This window comes from Corella eumyota, chromosome 6 (genome assembly GCF_963082875.1).
Source record: "Corella eumyota chromosome 6, kaCorEumy4.1, whole genome shotgun sequence".
Classification (NCBI taxonomy): domain Eukaryota; kingdom Metazoa; phylum Chordata; class Ascidiacea; order Phlebobranchia; family Corellidae; genus Corella; species Corella eumyota.
Genome location: NC_137495.1, coordinates 8,278,524 through 8,287,998, shown reverse-complemented (window position 1 = coordinate 8,287,998; position 9,475 = coordinate 8,278,524). Strand labels below are relative to the sequence as shown.

The window sequence follows — 9,475 nt, the reverse complement described above, 5'->3', positions numbered from 1 at the left end:
ACCACATCACATTGCCTACGACCATACCACGTTGAATACACCCCATTTCGTCTGATCTGGGATGTTAAGCAACGTCGGGCCCGGTTAGTACTTGGATGGATGACCGCCTGGGAATACCGGGTGTCGTAGGCATTTTATAAGTTTTTTGGCATATTAGAAAGTACTTTATGCATAAGTCATTTTTATCGAAATTTTTGAAAATTAATATATTTAGATATAATTGCCAAGCGACGCAAGTCATATATTTTATTTTAAATATACATGGTTAATGTTAAATATGTTGGCTCATCACATCACATTGCCTACGACTATACCACGTTGAATACACCCCATCTCGTCCGATCTGGGAAGTTAAGCAACGTCGGGCCCGGTTAGTACTTGGATGGGTGACCGCCTGGGAATACCGGGTGTCGTAGATTTTATTTTAAATATACCTGGGTAATGTTAAATGTGTTGGCTCACCACATCACATTGCCTAACACCATACCACGTTGAATACACCCCATCTCGTCTGATCTGGGATGTTAAGCAACGTCGGGCCCGGTTAGTACTTGGATGGGTGACCGCCTGGGAATACCGGGTGTCGTAGGCGTTTTATAAGTTTTTTAGCATATTAAAAAGTACCTTATGTAGAAGTCATTTTTTATCAAAATTTTTGAAAATTAATATATTTGATATAACTGCTAAGCGACGCAAGTCATTTATTTTATTTTAAATATACACGGTTAATGATAAATGTGTTGGCTCACCACATCACATTGCCTACGACCATACCACGTTGAATACACCCCATCTCGTCCGATCTGGGAAGTTAAGCAACGTCGGGCCCGGTTAGTACTTGGATGGGTGACCGCCTGGGTATACCGGGTGTCGTAGGCATTTTTAAAGTTTTTTAGCATATTAGAAAGTACCTTATGTATAAGTCATTTTTATCGAAATTTTTGAAAATTAATATATTTAATATAATTGCTAAGCGACGCAAGTCATTTATTTTATTTTAAATATACCTGGGTAATGTTAAATGTGTTGGCACATCACATTGCCTACGATCATACCACGTTGAGTACACCCCATCTCGTCCGATCTGGGAAGTTAAGCAACGTCGGGCCCGGTTAGTACTTGGATGGGTGACCGCCTGGGAATACCGGGTGTCGTAGATTTTATTTTAAATATACCTGGGTAATGTTAAATGTGTTGGCTCACCACATCACATTGCCTACGACCATACCACGTTAAATACACCCCATCTCGTCTGATCTGGGAAGTTAAGCAACTTCGGGCCCGGTTAGTACTTGGATGGGTGACCGCCTGGGAATACCGGGTGTCGTAGGCATTTTATAAGTTTTTTAGCATATTACAAAGTACTTTATGTATAAGTCATTTTTATCGAAATTTTTGAAAATGAATATATTTAGATATATTTGCCAAGCGACGCAAGACATATATTTTATTTTAAATATACATGGTTAATGTTAAATATGTTGGCTCACCACATCACATTGCCTACGACTATACCACGTTGAATACACCCCATCTCGTCCGATCTGGGAAGTTAAGCAACGTCGGGCCCGGTTAGTACTTGGATGGGTGAGCGCCTGGGAATACCGGGTGTCGTAGGCATTTTACAAGTTTTTTAGCATATTAGAAAGTACTTTATGTAGAAGTCATTTTTTATCAAAATTTTTGAAAATTAATGTATTTGATATAATTGCTAGGCGACGCAAGTCATTTATTTTATTTTAAATATACACGGTTAATGATAAATGTGTTGGCTCACCACATCACATTGCCTACGACCATACCACGTTAAGTACACCCCATCTCGTCCGATCTGGGAAGTTAGGCAACGTCGGGCCCGGTTAGTACTTGGATGGGTGACCGCCTGGGAATATCGGGTGTCGTACGCGTTTTATAAGTTTTTTAGCATATTAAAAAGTACCTTATGTAGAAGTCATTTTTTATCAAAATTTTTGAAAATTAATATATTTGATATAACTGCTAAGCGACGCAAGTCAATTATTTTATTTTAAATATACACGGTTAATGATAAATGTGTTGGCTCACCACATCACATTGCCTACGACCATACCACGTTGAATACACCCCATCTCGTCCGATCTGGGAAGTTAAGCAACGTCGGGCCCGGTTAGTACTTGGATGGGTGACCGCCTGGGTATACCGGGTGTCGTAGGCATTTTTTAAGTTTTTTAGCATATTAGAAAGTACCTTATGTATAAGTCATTTTTATCGAAATTTTTGAAAATTAATATATTTGATATAATTGCTAAGCGACGCAAGTCATTTATTTTATTTTAAATATACCTGGGTAATGTTAAATGTGTTGGCACATCACATTGCCTACGATCATACCACGTTGAATACACCCCATCTCGTCCGATCTGGGAAGTTAAACAACGTCGGGCCCGGTTAGTACTTGGATGGGTGACCTCCTGGGAATACCGGGTGTCGTAGGCATTTTATAAGTTTTATAGAATATTAGAAAGTACTTTATGTAGAAGTCATTTTTTATCAAAATTTTTGAAAACTAATATATTTGATATAATTGCTAAGCGACGCAAGTCATTTATTTTATTTTAAATATACACATTTAATGATAAATGTGTTGGCTCACCACATCACATTGCCTACGAACATACCACGTTGAGTACACCCCATCTCGTCCGATCTGGGAAGTTAAGCAACGTCGGGCCCGGTTAGTACTTGGATGGGTGACCGCCTGGGAATACCGGGTGTCGTAGGCGTTTTATAAGTTTTTTAGCATATTAAAAAGTACTTTATGTAAAAGTCATTTTTTATCAAAATTTTTTTAAATTAATACATTTAATATAATTGCTAAGCGACACAAGTCATTTATTTTATTTTAAATATACACGGTTAATAATAAATGTGTTGGCTCACCAAATCACATTGCCTACGACCATACCACGTTGAGTACACCCCATCTCGTCCGATCTGGGAAGTTAAGCAACGTCGGGCCCGGTTAGTACTTGGATGGGTGACCGCCTGGGAATACCGGGTGTCGTAGATTTTATTTTAAATATACCTGGGTAATGTTAAATGTGTTGGCTCACCACATCACATTGCCTACGACCATACCACGTTAAATACACCCCATCTCGTCTGATCTGGGAAGTTAAGCAACGTCGGGCCCGGTTCGTACTTGGATGGGTGACCGCCTGGGAATACCGGGTGTCGTAGGCATTTTATAAGTTTTTTAGCATATTTCAAAGTACTTTATGTATCAGTCATTTTTATCGAAATTTTTGAAAATGAATATATTTAGATATAATTGCCAAGCGACGCAAGTCATATATTTTATTTTAAATATACATGGTTAATGTTAAATATGTTGGCTCATCACATCACATTGCCTACGACTATACCACGTTGAATACACCCCATCTCGTCCGATCTGGGAAGTTAAACAACGTCGGGCCCGGTTAGTACTTGGATGGGTGACCGCCTGGGAATACCGGGTGTCGTAGGCATTTTATAAGTTTTATAGAATATTAGAAAGTACTTTATGTAGAAGTCATTTTTTATCAAAATTTTTGAAAACTAATATATTTGATATAATTGCTAAGCGACGCAAGTCATTTATTTTATTTTAAATATACACATTTAATGATAAATGTGTTGGCTCACCACATCACATTGCCTACGAACATACCACGTTGAGTACACCCCATCTCGTCCGATCTGGGAAGTTAAGCAACGTCGGGCCCGGTTAGTACTTGGATGGGTGACCGCCTGGGAATACCGGGTGTCGTAGGCGTTTTATAAGTTTTTTAGCATATTAAAAAGTACTTTATGTAAAAGTCATTTTTTATCAAAATTTTTTAAAATTAATACATTTGATATAATTGCTAAGCGACACAAGTCATTTATTTTATTTTAAATATACACGGTTAATAATAAATGAGTTGGCTCACCAAATCACATTGCCTACGACCATACCACGTTGAGTACACCCCATCTCGTCCGATCTGGGAAGTTAAGCAACGTCGGGCCCGGTTAGTACTTAGATGGGTGACCGCCTGGGAATACCGGGTGTCGTAGATTTTATTTTAAATATACCTGGGTAATGTTAAATGTGTTGGCTCACCACATCACATTGCCTACGACCATACCACGTTAAATACACCCCATCTCGTCTGATCTGGGAAGTTAAGCAACGTCGGGCCCGGTTAGTACTTGGATGGGTGACCGCCTGGGAATACCGGGTGTCGTAGGCATTTTATAAGTTTTTTAGCATATTACAAAGTACTTTATGTATAAGTCATTTTTATCGAAATTTTTGAAAATGAATATATTTAGATATAATTGCCAAGCGACGCAAGACATATATTTTTTTTTAAATATACATGGTTAATGTTAAATATGTTGGCTCACCACATCACATTGCCTACGACTATACCACGTTGAATACACCCCATCTCGTCCGATCTGGGAAGTTAAGCAACGTCGGGCCCGGTTAGTACTTGGATGGGTTACCGCCTGGGAATACCGGGTGTCGTAGATTTTATTTTAAATATACCTGGGTAATGTTAAATGTGTTGGCTCACCACATCACATTGCCTACGACCATACCACGTTGAATACACCCCATCTCGTCTGATCTGGGATGTTAAGCAACGTCGGGCCCGGTTAGTACTTGGATGGGTGACCGCCTGGGAATACAGGGTGTCGTAGGCATTTTATAAGTTTTTTAGCATATTAGAAAGTACCTTATGTATAAGTCATTTTTATCGAAATTTTTGAAAATTAATATATTTGATATAATTGCTAAGCGACACAAGTCATTTATTTTATTTTAAATATACACGGTTAATAATAAATGTGTTGGCTCACCAAATCACATTGCCTACGACCATACCACGTTGAGTACACCCCATCTCGTCCGATCTGGGAAGTTAAGCAACGTCGGGCCCGGTTAGTACTTGGATGGGTGACCGCCTGGGAATACCGGGTGTCGTAGGCGTTTTATAAGTTTTTTAGCATATTAAAAAGTACTTTATGTAAAAGTCATTTTTTATCAAAATTTTTAAAAATTAATGCATTTGATATAATTGCTAAGCGACACAAGTCATTTATTTTATTTTAAATATACACGGTTAATAATAAATGTGTTGGCTCACCAAATCACATTGCCTACGACCATACCACCTTGAGTACACCCCATCTCGTCCGATCTGGGAAGTTAAGCAACGTCGGGCCCGGTTAGTACTTGGATGGGTGACCGCCTGGGAATACCGGGTGTCGTAGGCAATTTATAAGTTTTTTAGCATATTAGAAAGTACTTTATGTAGAAGTCATTTTTAATCAAAATTTTTGAAAACTAATATATTTGATATAATTGCTAAGCGACGCAAGTCATTTATTTTATTTTAAATATACACGGGTAATGATAAATGTGTTGGCACATCACATTGCCTACGACCACACCACCTTGAGTACACCCCATCTCGTCCGATCTGGGAAGTTAAGCAACGTCGGGCCCGGTTAGTACTTGGATGGGTGACCGCCTGGGAATACAGGGTGTCGTAGGCGTTTTATAAGTTTTTTAGCATATTAAAAAGTACTTTATGTAAAAGTCATTTTTTATCAAAATTTTTTAAAATTAATACATTTGATATAATTGCTAAGCGACACAAGTCATTTATTTTATTTTAAATATACACGGTTAATAATAAATGAGTTGGCTCACCAAATCACATTGCCTACGACCATACCACGTTGAGTACACCCCATCTCGTCCGATCTGGGAAGTTAAGCAACGTCGGGCCCGGTTAGTACTTAGATGGGTGACCGCCTGGGAATACCGGGTGTCGTAGATTTTATTTTAAATATACCTGGGTAATGTTAAATGTGTTGGCTCACCACATCACATTGCCTACGACCATACCACGTTAAATACACCCCATCTCGTCTGATCTGGGAAGTTAAGCAACGTCGGGCCCGGTTAGTACTTGGATGGGTGACCGCCTGGGAATACCGGGTGTCGTAGGCATTTTATAAGTTTTTTAGCATATTACAAAGTACTTTATGTATAAGTCATTTTTATCGAAATTTTTGAAAATGAATATATTTAGATATAATTGCCAAGCGACGCAAGACATATATTTTTTTTTAAATATACATGGTTAATGTTAAATATGTTGGCTCACCACATCACATTGCCTACGACTATACCACGTTGAATACACCCCATCTCGTCCGATCTGGGAAGTTAAGCAACGTCGGGCCCGGTTAGTACTTGGATGGGTTACCGCCTGGGAATACCGGGTGTCGTAGATTTTATTTTAAATATACCTGGGTAATGTTAAATGTGTTGGCTCACCACATCACATTGCCTACGACCATACCACGTTGAATACACCCCATCTCGTCTGATCTGGGATGTTAAGCAACGTCGGGCCCGGTTAGTACTTGGATGGGTGACCGCCTGGGAATACAGGGTGTCGTAGGCATTTTATAAGTTTTTTAGCATATTAGAAAGTACCTTATGTATAAGTCATTTTTATCGAAATTTTTGAAAATTAATATATTTGATATAATTGCTAAGCGACACAAGTCATTTATTTTATTTTAAATATACACGGTTAATAATAAATGTGTTGGCTCACCAAATCACATTGCCTACGACCATACCACGTTGAGTACACCCCATCTCGTCCGATCTGGGAAGTTAAGCAACGTCGGGCCCGGTTAGTACTTGGATGGGTGACCGCCTGGGAATACCGGGTGTCGTAGGCGTTTTATAAGTTTTTTAGCATATTAAAAAGTACTTTATGTAAAAGTCATTTTTTATCAAAATTTTTAAAAATTAATGCATTTGATATAATTGCTAAGCGACACAAGTCATTTATTTTATTTTAAATATACACGGTTAATAATAAATGTGTTGGCTCACCAAATCACATTGCCTACGACCATACCACCTTGAGTACACCCCATCTCGTCCGATCTGGGAAGTTAAGCAACGTCGGGCCCGGTTAGTACTTGGATGGGTGACCGCCTGGGAATACCGGGTGTCGTAGGCAATTTATAAGTTTTTTAGCATATTAGAAAGTACTTTATGTAGAAGTCATTTTTAATCAAAATTTTTGAAAACTAATATATTTGATATAATTGCTAAGCGACGCAAGTCATTTATTTTATTTTAAATATACACGGGTAATGATAAATGTGTTGGCACATCACATTGCCTACGACCACACCACCTTGAGTACACCCCATCTCGTCCGATCTGGGAAGTTAAGCAACGTCGGGCCCGGTTAGTACTTGGATGGGTGACCGCCTGGGAATACCGGGTGTCGTAGGCATTTTATAAGTTTTTTAGCATATTAGAAAGTACTTTATGTAGAAGTCATTTTTTATCAAAATTTTTGAAAATTAATATATTTGATATAATTGCTAGGCGACGCAAGTCATTTATTTTATTTTAAATATACACGGGTAATGATAAATGTGTTGGCACATCACATTGCCTACGACCACACCACCTTGAGTACACCCCATCTCGTCCGATCTGGGAAGTTAAGCAATGTCGGGCCCGGTTAGTACTTGGATGGGTGACCGCCTGGGAATACCGGGTGTCGTAGGCATTTTATAAGTTTTTTAGCATATTAGAAAGTACCTTATGTATAAGTCATTTTTATCGAAATTTTTGAAAATTAATATATTTGATATAATTGCTAAGCGACACAAGTCATTTATTTTATTTTAAATATACACGGTTAATAATAAATGTGTTGGCTCACCAAATCACAATGCCTACGACCATACCACGTTGAGTACACCCCATCTCGTCCGATCTGGGAAGTTAAGCAACGTCGGGCCCGGTTAGTACTTGGATGGGTGACCGCCTGGGAATACCGGGTGTCGTAGGCGTTTTATAAGTTTTTTAGCATATTAAAAAGTACTTTATGTAGAAGTCATTTTTTATCAAAATTTTTGAAAATTAATATATTTGATATAACTGCTAAGCGACGCAAGTCATTTATTTTATTTTAAATATACACGGTTAATGATAAATGTGTTGGCTCACCAAATCACATTGCCTACGACCATACCACGTTGAGTACACCCCATCTCGTCCGATCTGGGAAGTTAAGCAACGTCGAGCCCGGTTAGTACTTGGATGGGTGACCGCCTGGGAATACCGGGTGTCGTAGGCATTTTATAAGTTTTATAGAATATTAGAAAGTACTTTATGTAGAAGTCATTTTTTATCAAAATTTTTGAAAACTAATATATTTGATATAATTGCTAAGCGACGCAAGTCATTTATTTTATTTTAAATATACACATTTAATGATAAATGTGTTGGCTCACCACATCACATTGCCTACGAACATACCACGTTGAGTACACCCCATCTCGTCCGATCTGGGAAGTTAAGCAACGTCGGGCCCGGTTAGTACTTGGATGGGTGACCGCCTGGGAATACCGGGTGTCGTAGGCGTTTTATAAGTTTTTTAGCATATTAAAAAGTACTTTATGTAAAAGTCATTTTTTATCAAAATTTTTTAAAATTAATATATTTGATATAATTGCTAGGCGACGCAAGTCATTTATTTTATTTTAAATATACACGGGTAATGATAAATGTGTTGGCACATCACATTGCCTACGACCACACCACCTTGAGTACACCCCATCTCGTCCGATCTGGGAAGTTAAGCAATGTCGGGCCCGGTTAGTACTTGGATGGGTGACCGCCTGGGAATACCGGGTGTCGTAGGCATTTTATAAGTTTTTTAGCATATTAGAAAGTACCTTATGTATAAGTCATTTTTATCGAAATTTTTGAAAATTAATATATTTGATATAATTGCTAAGCGACACAAGTCATTTATTTTATTTTAAATATACACGGTTAATAATAAATGTGTTGGCTCACCAAATCACAATGCCTACGACCATACCACGTTGAGTACACCCCATCTCGTCCGATCTGGGAAGTTAAGCAACGTCGGGCCCGGTTAGTACTTGGATGGGTGACCGCCTGGGAATACCGGGTGTCGTAGGCGTTTTATAAGTTTTTTAGCATATTAAAAAGTACTTTATGTAGAAGTCATTTTTTATCAAAATTTTTGAAAATTAATATATTTGATATAACTGCTAAGCGACGCAAGTCATTTATTTTATTTTAAATATACACGGTTAATGATAAATGTGTTGGCTCACCAAATCACATTGCCTACGACCATACCACGTTGAGTACACCCCATCTCGTCCGATCTGGGAAGTTAAGCAACGTCGAGCCCGGTTAGTACTTGGATGGGTGACCGCCTGGGAATACCGGGTGTCGTAGGCATTTTATAAGTTTTATAGAATATTAGAAAGTACTTTATGTAGAAGTCATTTTTTATCAAAATTTTTGAAAACTAATATATTTGATATAATTGCTAAGCGACGCAAGTCATTTATTTTATTTTAAATATACACA

The 9,475-nt window shown here is 38.2% G+C and overlaps 36 non-coding genes across 36 annotated transcripts; all 36 read left to right on the top strand.

The window, feature by feature from the left end:
* Positions 1 to 13: 13 nt before the first annotated feature.
* LOC145756952 (5S ribosomal RNA) lies at positions 14 to 132 on the top strand. Its single transcript, XR_014285046.1, has one exon. It is a non-coding gene; the product is annotated as a 5S ribosomal RNA (ribosomal RNA).
* Positions 133 to 300: 168 nt separating this feature from the next.
* Positions 301 to 419, top strand: LOC145756514 (5S ribosomal RNA). The gene has a single exon (XR_014284628.1). It is a non-coding gene; the product is annotated as a 5S ribosomal RNA (ribosomal RNA).
* Positions 420 to 473: 54 nt separating this feature from the next.
* Positions 474 to 592, top strand: LOC145757165 (5S ribosomal RNA). The gene has a single exon (XR_014285245.1). It is a non-coding gene; the product is annotated as a 5S ribosomal RNA (ribosomal RNA).
* A 168-nt stretch (positions 593 to 760) lies between these two features.
* LOC145756348 (5S ribosomal RNA) lies at positions 761 to 879 on the top strand. Its single transcript, XR_014284473.1, has one exon. It is a non-coding gene; the product is annotated as a 5S ribosomal RNA (ribosomal RNA).
* A 162-nt stretch (positions 880 to 1,041) lies between these two features.
* On the top strand, positions 1,042 to 1,160 carry LOC145756767 (5S ribosomal RNA). The gene has a single exon (XR_014284868.1). It is a non-coding gene; the product is annotated as a 5S ribosomal RNA (ribosomal RNA).
* A 54-nt stretch (positions 1,161 to 1,214) lies between these two features.
* On the top strand, positions 1,215 to 1,333 carry LOC145756899 (5S ribosomal RNA). The gene has a single exon (XR_014284996.1). It is a non-coding gene; the product is annotated as a 5S ribosomal RNA (ribosomal RNA).
* A 168-nt stretch (positions 1,334 to 1,501) lies between these two features.
* On the top strand, positions 1,502 to 1,620 carry LOC145756720 (5S ribosomal RNA). Its single transcript, XR_014284824.1, has one exon. It is a non-coding gene; the product is annotated as a 5S ribosomal RNA (ribosomal RNA).
* A 168-nt stretch (positions 1,621 to 1,788) lies between these two features.
* LOC145757186 (5S ribosomal RNA) lies at positions 1,789 to 1,907 on the top strand. The gene has a single exon (XR_014285265.1). It is a non-coding gene; the product is annotated as a 5S ribosomal RNA (ribosomal RNA).
* A 168-nt stretch (positions 1,908 to 2,075) lies between these two features.
* Positions 2,076 to 2,194, top strand: LOC145756347 (5S ribosomal RNA). The gene has a single exon (XR_014284472.1). It is a non-coding gene; the product is annotated as a 5S ribosomal RNA (ribosomal RNA).
* A 162-nt stretch (positions 2,195 to 2,356) lies between these two features.
* On the top strand, positions 2,357 to 2,475 carry LOC145757923 (5S ribosomal RNA). Its single transcript, XR_014285931.1, has one exon. It is a non-coding gene; the product is annotated as a 5S ribosomal RNA (ribosomal RNA).
* A 168-nt stretch (positions 2,476 to 2,643) lies between these two features.
* On the top strand, positions 2,644 to 2,762 carry LOC145756695 (5S ribosomal RNA). The gene has a single exon (XR_014284800.1). It is a non-coding gene; the product is annotated as a 5S ribosomal RNA (ribosomal RNA).
* A 168-nt stretch (positions 2,763 to 2,930) lies between these two features.
* Positions 2,931 to 3,049, top strand: LOC145756572 (5S ribosomal RNA). Its single transcript, XR_014284683.1, has one exon. It is a non-coding gene; the product is annotated as a 5S ribosomal RNA (ribosomal RNA).
* Positions 3,050 to 3,103: 54 nt separating this feature from the next.
* LOC145756718 (5S ribosomal RNA) lies at positions 3,104 to 3,222 on the top strand. Its single transcript, XR_014284822.1, has one exon. It is a non-coding gene; the product is annotated as a 5S ribosomal RNA (ribosomal RNA).
* A 168-nt stretch (positions 3,223 to 3,390) lies between these two features.
* On the top strand, positions 3,391 to 3,509 carry LOC145756202 (5S ribosomal RNA). Its single transcript, XR_014284334.1, has one exon. It is a non-coding gene; the product is annotated as a 5S ribosomal RNA (ribosomal RNA).
* A 168-nt stretch (positions 3,510 to 3,677) lies between these two features.
* On the top strand, positions 3,678 to 3,796 carry LOC145756694 (5S ribosomal RNA). Its single transcript, XR_014284799.1, has one exon. It is a non-coding gene; the product is annotated as a 5S ribosomal RNA (ribosomal RNA).
* A 168-nt stretch (positions 3,797 to 3,964) lies between these two features.
* On the top strand, positions 3,965 to 4,083 carry LOC145756771 (5S ribosomal RNA). Its single transcript, XR_014284872.1, has one exon. It is a non-coding gene; the product is annotated as a 5S ribosomal RNA (ribosomal RNA).
* Positions 4,084 to 4,137: 54 nt separating this feature from the next.
* Positions 4,138 to 4,256, top strand: LOC145756368 (5S ribosomal RNA). Its single transcript, XR_014284492.1, has one exon. It is a non-coding gene; the product is annotated as a 5S ribosomal RNA (ribosomal RNA).
* A 168-nt stretch (positions 4,257 to 4,424) lies between these two features.
* On the top strand, positions 4,425 to 4,543 carry LOC145756835 (5S ribosomal RNA). The gene has a single exon (XR_014284934.1). It is a non-coding gene; the product is annotated as a 5S ribosomal RNA (ribosomal RNA).
* Positions 4,544 to 4,597: 54 nt separating this feature from the next.
* On the top strand, positions 4,598 to 4,716 carry LOC145756916 (5S ribosomal RNA). The gene has a single exon (XR_014285012.1). It is a non-coding gene; the product is annotated as a 5S ribosomal RNA (ribosomal RNA).
* A 167-nt stretch (positions 4,717 to 4,883) lies between these two features.
* Positions 4,884 to 5,002, top strand: LOC145758513 (5S ribosomal RNA). Its single transcript, XR_014286470.1, has one exon. It is a non-coding gene; the product is annotated as a 5S ribosomal RNA (ribosomal RNA).
* A 168-nt stretch (positions 5,003 to 5,170) lies between these two features.
* LOC145756537 (5S ribosomal RNA) lies at positions 5,171 to 5,289 on the top strand. Its single transcript, XR_014284650.1, has one exon. It is a non-coding gene; the product is annotated as a 5S ribosomal RNA (ribosomal RNA).
* Positions 5,290 to 5,452: 163 nt separating this feature from the next.
* LOC145757159 (5S ribosomal RNA) lies at positions 5,453 to 5,571 on the top strand. Its single transcript, XR_014285239.1, has one exon. It is a non-coding gene; the product is annotated as a 5S ribosomal RNA (ribosomal RNA).
* Positions 5,572 to 5,739: 168 nt separating this feature from the next.
* On the top strand, positions 5,740 to 5,858 carry LOC145756770 (5S ribosomal RNA). Its single transcript, XR_014284871.1, has one exon. It is a non-coding gene; the product is annotated as a 5S ribosomal RNA (ribosomal RNA).
* Positions 5,859 to 5,912: 54 nt separating this feature from the next.
* LOC145756367 (5S ribosomal RNA) lies at positions 5,913 to 6,031 on the top strand. Its single transcript, XR_014284491.1, has one exon. It is a non-coding gene; the product is annotated as a 5S ribosomal RNA (ribosomal RNA).
* Positions 6,032 to 6,199: 168 nt separating this feature from the next.
* Positions 6,200 to 6,318, top strand: LOC145756833 (5S ribosomal RNA). The gene has a single exon (XR_014284932.1). It is a non-coding gene; the product is annotated as a 5S ribosomal RNA (ribosomal RNA).
* A 54-nt stretch (positions 6,319 to 6,372) lies between these two features.
* LOC145756914 (5S ribosomal RNA) lies at positions 6,373 to 6,491 on the top strand. The gene has a single exon (XR_014285010.1). It is a non-coding gene; the product is annotated as a 5S ribosomal RNA (ribosomal RNA).
* A 167-nt stretch (positions 6,492 to 6,658) lies between these two features.
* LOC145758512 (5S ribosomal RNA) lies at positions 6,659 to 6,777 on the top strand. The gene has a single exon (XR_014286469.1). It is a non-coding gene; the product is annotated as a 5S ribosomal RNA (ribosomal RNA).
* Positions 6,778 to 6,945: 168 nt separating this feature from the next.
* On the top strand, positions 6,946 to 7,064 carry LOC145756536 (5S ribosomal RNA). The gene has a single exon (XR_014284649.1). It is a non-coding gene; the product is annotated as a 5S ribosomal RNA (ribosomal RNA).
* Positions 7,065 to 7,227: 163 nt separating this feature from the next.
* Positions 7,228 to 7,346, top strand: LOC145756887 (5S ribosomal RNA). The gene has a single exon (XR_014284985.1). It is a non-coding gene; the product is annotated as a 5S ribosomal RNA (ribosomal RNA).
* A 163-nt stretch (positions 7,347 to 7,509) lies between these two features.
* LOC145756860 (5S ribosomal RNA) lies at positions 7,510 to 7,628 on the top strand. Its single transcript, XR_014284958.1, has one exon. It is a non-coding gene; the product is annotated as a 5S ribosomal RNA (ribosomal RNA).
* A 167-nt stretch (positions 7,629 to 7,795) lies between these two features.
* LOC145758511 (5S ribosomal RNA) lies at positions 7,796 to 7,914 on the top strand. The gene has a single exon (XR_014286468.1). It is a non-coding gene; the product is annotated as a 5S ribosomal RNA (ribosomal RNA).
* Positions 7,915 to 8,082: 168 nt separating this feature from the next.
* LOC145756657 (5S ribosomal RNA) lies at positions 8,083 to 8,201 on the top strand. The gene has a single exon (XR_014284764.1). It is a non-coding gene; the product is annotated as a 5S ribosomal RNA (ribosomal RNA).
* Positions 8,202 to 8,369: 168 nt separating this feature from the next.
* On the top strand, positions 8,370 to 8,488 carry LOC145756692 (5S ribosomal RNA). Its single transcript, XR_014284797.1, has one exon. It is a non-coding gene; the product is annotated as a 5S ribosomal RNA (ribosomal RNA).
* A 163-nt stretch (positions 8,489 to 8,651) lies between these two features.
* On the top strand, positions 8,652 to 8,770 carry LOC145756859 (5S ribosomal RNA). The gene has a single exon (XR_014284957.1). It is a non-coding gene; the product is annotated as a 5S ribosomal RNA (ribosomal RNA).
* A 167-nt stretch (positions 8,771 to 8,937) lies between these two features.
* LOC145758510 (5S ribosomal RNA) lies at positions 8,938 to 9,056 on the top strand. The gene has a single exon (XR_014286467.1). It is a non-coding gene; the product is annotated as a 5S ribosomal RNA (ribosomal RNA).
* Positions 9,057 to 9,224: 168 nt separating this feature from the next.
* LOC145756656 (5S ribosomal RNA) lies at positions 9,225 to 9,343 on the top strand. Its single transcript, XR_014284763.1, has one exon. It is a non-coding gene; the product is annotated as a 5S ribosomal RNA (ribosomal RNA).
* The last annotated feature ends 132 nt before the right edge of the window (positions 9,344 to 9,475 follow it).